We start from the raw sequence: 8,926 nt of genomic DNA on the forward strand, positions 1-8,926 counted from the left end.
CACATGTGAACTCTGGTGTAGTGGTAAGAAATTTGGCATCAAAAGAACCCAACTGGGTTCGAATCCCGCCTTCAATAGAAAAAAAAGGGTGCGCGGTGCACAGGCTTGGTCCGCAGGCATCGTGCGTTGTTCAGAGGCGCGGTCCACGGGTGCGGCGCGCAGTCTACGGGCGCTGGGATCATATGCGGCTCGACCAGTGCATGCTTAAGTGTTGAAGCGCATAATTTTGAAAATTCGTCTATGTGCGATATGGAAATTCAACGGCTGAGCATCCTTCCGAAAAAAAATCAGTAAATTAGGAGCCTTGCAGGATCTAGACATTAAGCTCCTTAATAAGGAGGCACCAGTTAAAAAATTTTCAAAAAATGTAAAATTTGATCTCGAGGCACATTTCAATATAAGAACATGTTGAGAAGTTCGGATTGACTATTTGAACTTCGAAACAAGAGATATGAGCAGGAATTGAAACATTCACTTTAATTTGCAAAGCATGGTAACCTATGTCACATATATATAGATATATATATAGAGAGAGAGGGGGAGTTGGGCTATGGTGAGTTGCGAAGTAAGGATATTGTTTTACTTCACGCTTATATTTTATATATTTGAAATTCAGAGAGATCCGAACCCCTTAACATAACCTCCATATTAAAATGTGTTAGGAGACCAAAATTTACAATTTTTTCAAAATTATTTACTATTTTTTTAGAATATTTCAAAATCACTGTTTTTATGATCCAGAATCTGTCCAAAAATACAGTTTTCTACCTATCTAAAAAAATAGTAAAAAATTTCCAAAAAATATAAAATTTAGTCTCCAACCATATTTCAATATCAATATCATGCATGTTGATCAGTTCGGATCGACTATTTAATCTTTGAAAACGGAGATATAAGCATGACGTAAAAGAAGATCTTTACTTCGCAAATGGGTTTTTGTGATTTCAAAGTCCAAATAATTAATTTGAAGTTCTCAACGTATTCTCCATATTAAAATTTGCTTGGATATCAAATTTTACATTTATTGAAAGTAAATGCAAAAATACCAAATTATACAAAGTGGGCCGAATCAAGTTTTCAGAAGTGGTACAACATTTTTTGGAAGTGTGCGTGTGTGTATATATATATACACACATATTCATACATATACATAATATATATATAAATATATATATACACATATATATACATGAGTAAGGCTATACTACTTTGCAAAGTAAACACCTCATTTTACTTTGCATTTGTGTCCTTTGGATCTGCATTAAAAATCGTGTGGATCAATCCGATGGGATTCAAGAAAATATCGCTGAAATGAGTAAAAACGCATCTCCAGTAACTGCAGGCATCCAGTACTTAAACTCCCATCTCTCCATCTCTCTCACGCCTATTCTTACCCAGCCCTAAATCAAAATCAGATCGCTGCTCTCCTCCTCTCTCGGCCAGCACCGGCAGGCCCTCTCCTCTCGCGATTTTTGCATCTCATCTCTCTCGGCTACTCTCCTCTCTCGTATCTGCTCCCGATCTCTCCTCTCCCGGCTGTTCCCCTCTTGCTCGCATTGCAGCCACCTCACGCCTCTTGCCACCATAGACATTTTCATGTGCAGTTCACTCCCACAAAACATCAAATTACATAAAGCATCAAAATACTAGTTTCAACTAAAGACGCATCCATTATGCTTCATTATTGCTTCAAGGCTGATCCGCTTCTAAGCATCATCTACTTTAGTTAATTACATTAAAGAATAAAAAATCTTCTTCTATTACATCCAAATCCACATAACAATACAGTTTCAAAAATGGATACAATGAAAAATCCTAAACTTCAAAGATGGATACAATTTGGCCAAGCTTCTTAATCACCGTCTCATAGACAAGGTCCACCTTAGCCGGCTCTACCTTGAATAAACCATAAGCATCAAATTACTTGTGAACTGTACCTTTCAATATCTCTTTTACAATCACCTCTTGTATCTTCAGGTAGTGAACTGGTAGTAAGTGGGATTGTGGAAAGACACATATGAACGACTGAAACGGAGATAAAAAAAAAATATGTAAACTTGGCATTTGTGAAATTGTTCATCAGCTTGGCTTTCTTTCTCTGTAACACTATTCCACTATTGAAATATTAGTTGAGGGTATCCTAATTAGTGTAAAGCATGTACCATACTCGTAGCAATATTACTACTGGTACATGGTTCAAATCAGTTAAAATTACTCAAATCAACCAAATCATGACAATATGTTACAACCAAAAAGGAAGAAGAGAAGGACATACAGAGGGAAACTACCTGGATATGAAAGGGAGAGGCGATTTAGCGGGAGGTGAATTTCATAATCACTGTGCAAATCTCGAGTAGATCTCGGAGAAGTTGCAGAAATTAAGCGGAGAGAGAGGCGAGAAGACTCTTTGTAGAAGGAGAGGAGTGGGACTAGTGGCGCGGCGATGCGCAGTGAGAGAGAGGAGATGAGCGGGAGGGGAGAGGCGACTTGCCATTTGGGTAAGAAATGGCCTATGAGAGAGAGCGCTGGCTCACAATTTACCCGACTGGATGCTCCAGTAATTGGAGAAGCGTTCCCAACAAATTTAGCGAAAATTTTGAGTTCCAATCTGATTCATCCATGCGATTTTTAAAGCAAATCCAACGGTCTAAAATGCAAAGTAAAAGGGGTTGTTTACTTTGCAAAGTAGGGTAGTCTTACTCTATATACATATACATATATATGTACACACACATATCTCCATTCTTATATTATGCACGTAGTTGTTCTGATCCGTCAATGGTGAGATTGAAAGATATCTTCCAATCGCATAATTTGTCTTCTTTTGATTAATTACATATAATTTATATGTAGAAGTCTAAATTTAGTTAAAACATACTTACCACACAGATTACTACATTCTTCATCACATTAAAATTGAATAAATCTCTAGTGATATGTTTCCTCATTTTTCCTTACAGCTATATTTGATTCTTACAATTAAATTATTTTTTTATTTTTTATTTTCTCCTTTCATTTATTCTCTTCCTCTATAATTTCGACAACAAAAATAAAAATAATCATATTTTTCCATATTTTATTTGTTTTAATCTACTGTATCTTTGTGGAGAGAGCAATTGGTCCGAAGCTATTTGGACCATCTCTGTCCAAAATAATTGTTAAACCAGGTGATGTAATTATCTGAACGGGGATTTACTGAACGTGCATATAGAGAAAGAATACTTCTTGCTATTTCTGCAATTACAAATCTAACTAACAATTTCCTTTTCAAATCTCCAATAACTTTATAAATGGAGATCTCCAATACCTCTTCTAATATTTTAAACTTTAAATCGTAGCAAATGCCGATGAATACTAATTGACAAACTAGGTGCATTAAATTATTTATTGTTAAAATTATATAAACACTTTCGTATATATATATGACTCTTTACTTAAATCTAAATGAAACATATCATTATAAGTCAGAAATAAAAAAAAGCGCCAAAGGAGTCTGAATTTGTCATCCTAAAGAAACTTAACAAATTCGGATGAAAAGGAGATTAAAAAGTATGCTTTGCAATTGTTCTATAAACTTTTATGATTATAAATTACTATTATAAATTACTTAATGAATAGTGGAAGAAACTGGAAGGTTCCGGTTTTTGTTATTAAATTTAACTAATTATAAATATGATCAAAATATTTCCATTTTAATTAAAACCAAAGTCCAAGCATCATCTTCGTTGATTAAAACAAAATTTAAATTGGACGGTTTAGTAATCTCTTTGGAAAGCGATGGTCCGAAGAGCTTCAGGCCAATTCCTCTCCCATTTTTTGAATAGATGAATAGCATATTTTGTGCTGATAGAAACAATCAAATCTTTCTGATTAGAAGAGAAAATGAAGAATATCTAGAATTTTCGTATAGAAAAATTTTCATCAAAAATATATATACGTAGAGAAAAACTTTATTTGAATCATTTAATCATATTTTTCTAATTTTGTTTCTTTACAGATCATTTCTTCTCTAAATCATTTAATGAGCTGTCTTCCTTTTGGAAAGAATTAGATATTAAATCGCAATGGTACTTCAAATTTTTTTTCATGTTATACTTGATATGTTTTTTTTTTTCATTTGTTGTTGTTTCTTTTATTGTTATTTTTTATTTGAATTTCTGTTTTTTTTCATTTATCTTTCATTTTTCTTTATATATATTTTTGTTTTGTTTTGCGTGTATGTCAAGCAAAAATGTCTCTTCATATTCTATTAAATCTTATAATATGTCTCCGTTGCAACGCACAGGCACGATACTAGTATATATATATATATACACATACATACATACACACTAAATGTTATATATAGACTTTCATTCCATAGATGTAAAAAATAAAACCATAACACCACTTCCTTCGAATTTATTTTTCAAAATGTTCAAAAATAAAAATAAAAACTGCCATTTTACAGTGAATATATATTCGATACACAGAAAAGGAAAATTCATTGAATATTGTAATACTGATTGAAGTGATGTTATTCATAAAAAAAAAACTGCCATTTTTCGAATTTGGTTTGCAGTGTAAGGACACATACCAAAGCGATGTTCAAGATGGATATTTTCAATTAACATTTTCTTGATGTTATTTTAATACTGTAAAATTATCTAACGTGTGCAACTGAAGCTTAATATGCAGGAAATTATAATCAAATATGATATATAATTTTTTATACTATAAACATCATATACGACATACAATTGTAATTATATATGACTTTCTTGGTTCATATATACACCACATGTCATTTAGAACCATGTATGAAATTTATAATAAAAAATTAAAAGTAATTTGTAATTATATAAATTTCATATGTGACATATGAGGGTTCCAATACCTCATCATGTCTTACATTTGGTATCTTCATTTTCAAAGTCCAAACTGTCGATCCAAAATGATATAGTTTTTATATTTTTCAGAAAAAAAATATAATTTAGAACCATGTATTTTCATTTTCAAAGGCCAAATTTTATAATTTTGGGAAAAGTTTAGATCGACAATTTGGACTTCAATTCAAAAATGAAGATATAAGATATAAGGCTTGATGAGATATGAAAAACATGAGGTATTGAAATCCTTCCCAATTTTATATCATAAAATTCATCTATGTTTTGTCTCAAATATTTTGAGACAACTAATGAAATATGATACAGATAGTTGGATAGTGATATGGAATTCGTATCACCTAAGGTAACATAATATTTCTGTTTAGATTCGGATTTTTCCATCAGAATCTGCCCGAACATTTATATATATAGAGAGACCTTAGAACACAAAGTTATTGCCGTATGGAAAAAATGCAAAAAGGAGAGAGTACTAGTGGTGCTCCGTATATGGCAATCAAATGATGGGCTGGCCATATTGAATAAAGAATAATATGGAATGAATAATAAGCCCATTTGAAAAATAGAAATAAGAAATTAGTAGTCACTAATTCCCTCTAAAGGACTAGTCAATATGCACTACTTCACTGGATAAGTCCTCCGTGAAACTTACAGTCACATTTAAAAAGCCATGCAATAAACTAATACATCATTTTAATTGTATACCGTTGATTAGTCTTGCCTCCCCAGCTTAATTATGTCCACATGAATTTAAAATGCCATGCAATAACTTAATACATCATTTTAATTGTATACCGTTGATTAGTTTTGCCTCCCCAGCTTAATTATGTCCACATGAATTTAAAATGCCATGCAATAACTTAATACATCATTTTAATTGTATACCGTTGATTAGTCTTGCCTCCCCATCTTAATTATGTCCACATGAATTTAAAAAGCCATATAATAAATTAATACATCATTTTAATTGGATACCGTTGATTAGTCTTGCCTCCCCAGCTTAATTATGTCCACATGAATTTTCTTTCCATTACAATCATTCTGCATCAGTTTTCCCATCTATTATTTTCTATCAAGGTCATTATTATATTCCCTTTCATTTCTCTTTCACAATAGAATGTGGACCCATTACTTTATTCTATATATTCAAATATCTTTCTATTCAACCACACTTTTTTGGTATTTTATTTTATTTTTTCCTATAAGCATATTTTTTTTTTCTTGATTTATATAAAGTGCAAAAAATGTTAACTAATTTTAATTTAAAATTTATTCACCATATTTTTGTTGATTGCAATTCAGGAAGGTGGATTCATACTTCACTTCTCCAAAAGAAAAAAAAAAGGTTTAAAGAAATGAACCAGAAATATACATTTAAAAAAAAAATGAACTGACCAGAAATGATGAAAGCTATAATAAGGTACCTGATCAATTATCCTCTTATCTCTGTGTTTTCTCCATCTGAACAGCTTCAATTTTCAAATTTAAGCTATCTAGACGTTCCAAAATTCTTTGTGAACACTGACTAGAATAGCTCTAACTAGAAACCAACATTGAAAGTTTATTGTTGTTTACACCCAAGAACTTTAAAGTTTTAACTCACATGTCATGAATTAATAATCGCTCATTCTTCCCGGACCTAGCAGAATGAAGAGCATAAATGACTCTTATTACAATTTAGCAAAATTCTGTTTCTATGGATTTATGATTTTTTTTTTTTTTTTTTGTAATGGTTTTTGGTGAAACAGGAATTGATATTTCAATTGAAATTGATACAAAACAAATCTAGAATTCAAAATATATATAAAATATATTTTTTTTATCCTTTTTTTCCTTGATTTGAGAAAATAATGCTAAGATTGTCAATTGAGCCCATTGATAATAGATCGTAATACAATTTCTTATGAAAATAAATCTGCTGTGATTCTTCACGATTAACAGGACTCTGCTATTCTAAATCCGTCCCTTCATTTATTTTGAGATTCGTGCACAGAGAACTATTAATTTTGAAATTTATACATTTTATAAAGTAAAGGGTAGGATTTGGAATAGCAGGGTCTTGTGATTCTTGAAGAATCACAGCAGATTTATTTCCATTTCTTATAAGGGAACATAAAAAATCCAACATAGTTTATTTCATTTATGTTTTTTCTTTTCAAAACTGGATGCGGAAAATATATTAATTTTCCCAAGGAAATTGATAAGGTCGCATAGCTTCCAACTCCAAAAAGTAGTTGCTAACTTCAAATAATGATAAATACAATTGCTCATGGACACTTCAAAAAAAATATCTTTGATATTTTGTACTATTTTATCTATATATAAATGTTAAATTTACACAATAACCATACTTTGATTAGTTTTTATTTATATTGACGAACAACATAATTATAACTTTAATTAGCAGCTAGAGTAACTGATTAAATTTTCACTTTTTAATCAAGCCCACTTGCCTAACTTGACGACTGGACTCAAAAGTCGTCCATCTTCCCTCTTTCCTTCTTACCTAACACTCAAATGCCAAATAACTTGTGTTTGATTAACCCATACAAGATGCTTGTTAGAAACTTGAGATCAAGAGCTTCACGCAAATGCCGTCTGATCAGATTTTCTTAGTACATGCATTCATCACATTTTCTTAGTACTGAATTGTTTCTCACGTCCAACAGTCAATGGCATTAATTAAGTGAAATTAATAGTTAGAGAATGATTGTGTTAAACGATTGGAAGTTGAGGAAAGAATGGTAGTTGTCGAAATTGATGTTTTGAAAACTCTTCGAGTTGAATATTTTAGAGGTGCTGGAAAGTTCTTTGTCATAGTTTTTTTAAAACCAATAAAATATGACTAATAATTTTGAAATAAAACAATTAAAATATAACTTGAAACTTTATACTTATCATCTAGGCAAATGAAAAATGATAAGATTTGTTACAATTTACAGTTCATTACAAGACTGAAATTTTACAACAGTCCATATTTAACGCCGTCATTTAGTGACCATTGAATGATATTTCAAATTGCACAAGAGAGCGACCCGATAATCAATAATTGTCCCTAACAATGTTGAACTTAGATTATCCTATTTGACTGAGTCCCTCACAGTGTCACAACTTGTAGTTGAGGACGACAATAATAATAACTTGGTCAACACTATCATCGCTAATAGAAAAAATATCTTTATGTCGGTATACCCTTGCAAATATTGTCCCATTCTTGTAGTGAACGGTGGAATCTTGCACATAGAACAGGTATGACATATTTATTTAATCATGTATAATGTATATAATAAATGAAGAACCATAGATCTAGTATAGATAATTTGAAAAAAACTGAGTAGAGTTTGTGAGGATTGACTGGGCCCAGAATCTATCCTTCGTCAAATTCCCAACTAGTAAATTTTGACTGGATCACCTCCCAGAAGGTCGCTAGTGCATTTACATTGATGCTAATTGGTGAGTTCAAGTTTTTATACCTAAATGTTCATGTCTTTATACATAAAATATCAAGTATTTATACCTAATATACCAAGTCCTTATAAATACTGGACATGTGAACTCTTTATGAAGACCGAACAGATAATTTTAGTTGGACTTTAATTTGAATTTTAGTCCAGATTAAATCTCAAGTCCCAACCGGCTAGTTCTAAGTCCAAATGCGCTAGAGTCTGAACCCTTTTCCTTTTGGTTTGTGAAAAAAGAGTCGCGGACTACGCGGAGAGAGAAAGGTTCAAGAGTATACTAGAGTATGCTAGAATGTTATTGAATTCTCTATAATGTACTATAGTAGTATGTATAGGTATGTGAATATTCTAGATAAATCTTTAGTACACTAGGTTATATACAGTCGAAAATATGTTAGTTTGTATAGGAGATGCCAGGGGCGGACCCAGGATTTTTGCCAGGGAGAGGCAAAAAAATATCGAATCGGATTTAAATAGCTTATCGGATTTAAACCCGTTAACTAATTGAGTACTCGATAAAAAAATAATGTTTTGACTTATTTTTTCAACACCTTGACTTATAATTTCTAATCCTATAACTTA

The sequence above is a fragment of the Carex rostrata genome, chromosome 34 (assembly GCF_964058835.1).
Source record: "Carex rostrata chromosome 34, lpCarRost1.2, whole genome shotgun sequence".
Taxonomy (NCBI): Eukaryota; Viridiplantae; Streptophyta; class Magnoliopsida; order Poales; family Cyperaceae; genus Carex; species Carex rostrata.